We start from the raw sequence: 3,291 nt of genomic DNA, 5'->3' as shown, positions 1-3,291 counted from the left end.
ACAGAAAAACTGCTCTATTATTTTTCTGTATAAAAAAAAAAAAAAAAGAGTAAAAACTAAGATCTGACATTTTATGAGGCATTCCTCAAGTCTATAAAAGTTGAGAACCACTGATCTACACCATGGAAATCTGCTTGACCTTCCTAATTATAGTGCCAGAACTGGAAACATTCTGCAGATTTAGTTCCTGCATCAGAAAAATGGTGCTTCATTCTAAGTAAGTAATGATACTAATTTTAGTAAGACCATTTGAGTGCGTAATTAGTCACATGCTTAAGTATCTTGTTGAATTGGGGCTACACAGCACCATAAAGTGTGCAAACCCAAACATTACTGGAGCTCAGTTAAGAGCTCCCAAAATTGTGGATGGCTTTTACAGCTGGCACTGTGGAGCTTGGAGAATGAAAAACACTAATGAAAGCTGAATAATTTTTTAGAATAAAACTGAACAAAATCCCTAAGGCAGATAACTGTGGAAAGTTTCATGAAACAAGGAGAGTTGAAGATATGATTCTATTTTATCACTAAGGACACCAGTAAAACTGTAAGCCTTATGCTGGCGTGGCAAAGCATAATATATTAAAAAGAATTCTAATGTCTTTCTTTCTTTCATCTTTTTTTCATGTTTTCAAAGATAAGCACTGTATGAGATTAATATTAGAATGACAGAGACACTGAACTGGATATTCACGGGGGAGTTAGCATACTAAGCTACAGAATTTACTGATGGAATGGGCAAAACAAAGCAGGAAATATGACATGCCCAGTGAAATATAGCAATAAGCTTTTAAAGAGAGGCATTATTATTTATGCTGAAACAATGGAGATATTTTGGATAGAAATTAAAAACTATATTACTATCAAGTGCTTTTTGTACTTGGAGAAATTAGACCAATAATAATAATTCTGCTGTAAGTGACAGAGCCTTATCAAGAAGTCAGAGTTATGTCACTTTGAAAAAACAAAAGCAGGTAGGATATTTTTACAGGTTTTGCTGGTTCAGTTTCCTTTGTGGTTTCTTAAATTTATAGAAAGAACATATTTTATAGCTAGTCCAAAAGCCAGATAGGGAAAGACAGGACAGTTGGTAGATGGGAGTTTCAAAGATGGAACACTGAAATATGAGCTCTGTATTGCTCTGTGTTCAGGTAGCATATGTCCTAGGATTTCTGTATATTATAAAGCATACATGACAAATTCAAGCTGACATGGTACACTCTGAGTGATACATATTTATAACTGCAATAGGAAGCAGGCAATTTCATGTTTGTAAATGGCTTTAGAGAGACTGAAATACTGAAATATTGTCTGAAGTTCTGATGTTCACATCTTTTAAAGGATATTGAAAAATTAGAAGGAAGAGCACAAAAGGGTAGGAAAATGTTTAGTAGTAAGAATAGAAGCTCTCAGTCTGTTTAGATTATCAAAACCATGATTGAGAGGTACAAGCACCTTTACAGAAAAAAATAAAAGGTTTGAAAGGTTTCTTTAAACTAATGGAGAAAATCATAAGAAGGACCAGTGGCTACAAGCTGACTTGAGATTAATTCAAATGAAAAATAAATTGAAATTGTTTAGGAAGATTAACCACTGGGACAAACTATCAAGTGAAGTGGCAGTCCCTCCACTTTCAGTTGATATCTTTAAGACTATACACCTTTATGGAAGACTGCCTTAATCTAAAGCAGAAATTATTAAATTTTACAGAGGTGTAACTGAGTAAAATTTATGGGCCTGTTAGGAGATCAGATTACATTTCTGATAGATTTATATAATAATTGACCAGAACTGAAACTCTCTTCTATGAAGTGCTGGAACCCTAGAAAGGAAGAGAAAGGGAACTGCAACTTTAGTTCTGCAGAAAGGGAATGCAATCTATGGAGTTCTCAAATATTTTCTAAGAAGATGAAGGAAAATGGGAAAACATCTCTCTCAAACTGCAAGGGGGAATGATGAAGTGGGAACCCCCTAAAAAATTAAAAAGAATTAAGGTAAGTGTCTTGGTAAGGGTTTAAGCATGAGAAAATCTACCAGGGAAACACAAGTGATGAGATTAAGTTGGAAAGTTAAAATTGAAAAAAAAAATCATAATTTATTTCAGTCAAGAATATTTTTAGACAAATTTGTAGTTAACAAAATAATTTAAAAACCTGTTATAAAGTGTGGAGATTCAAAACTCCTTTTGACTCATACAATCTGCAGTGCCACACAGAAACTCAAGACAAGTGTACCCATCTTGTTCACATATTCATCCTGTTGGTGATCACCAACCCCCCTATAAGGTTTCTCTAAGAAGAAAGAGTTTGTGGCATACTTTATCTCCTTTTGCTGCTTAGGACAAAAATGCACTTTGACATTATCAAAATAGATGTCATGCTAAGGGCAACACACTGCTCACAAAGATTCCATATGCCACCAATTATATGAATGTCATTAATACAGCTGGTTGTATTATTCACTGGCATCAAATTGTTGGATGAATTTGCAACTTTTTTCAGTTTATAAAGAATTTGTAACCTACCATCTTCACTGATGTATTCATTATTCACATAGGATAAATAGTTTGTCAAAAATTCAAGACTATGTGTTCTTTGCAAACCATTTACTTGATTATGCTGTGTTATGTCCCATAAATCAGATTATCTTATTTTTACTACTTGGTTAGATGACAAGTTTTTTAAAAAACAGGAGATTAACAAATGACGAATAGCAAAAACATTACATTGCTAGAATGAAATTGGATATATATCCCTTTAGTGCTAAAATATGTAAGATTGTAAGGATTTATGAACATTTTCATGAATAAACTAACAGCCACTAAGTGTTCACAAATGACAACTAATATGGTCTAGCAGATAACATGGAACAACAGTGCAGAAAAAAACATGAATCATTTTTGGAGTATTTGACCATCTCTAGTTATTAAACAGGAGCAGTCAATCTATATATACAAATCCCTCACACCAAGGATGTGAATTTATGGAAATTCAACAGAGCAAAGTTTAGCCTGATACAATAACACTTTCACTTTATTAGGGAAACATATAAAAATGCTCTATCCTTTCAAAATGTGACATTCAAACTGTAGAGTACATATTTTAGGTATCTGTAGCTGTTCTGATGTCTATTCTTAAAGCTCTAATGCAAGAAGTAGCTAGATTACTTTTGGTACAGCTAATGTGCCATTGCAGTGTTTTTTTTCAAAATCTAGGATGCCCTTCCTATAGGAAAAAAACCTTCCTGGATCTCGGAATATCAGAAATTCCAACATGGTACAAAGTAATAAAGAAT

The sequence above is a fragment of the Gavialis gangeticus genome, unplaced genomic scaffold (genome assembly GCF_001723915.1).
Source record: "Gavialis gangeticus isolate Ggan-Ray unplaced genomic scaffold, GavGan_comp1, whole genome shotgun sequence".
Classification (NCBI taxonomy): domain Eukaryota; kingdom Metazoa; phylum Chordata; order Crocodylia; family Gavialidae; genus Gavialis; species Gavialis gangeticus.
This window is presented reverse-complemented; position numbering follows the sequence as displayed.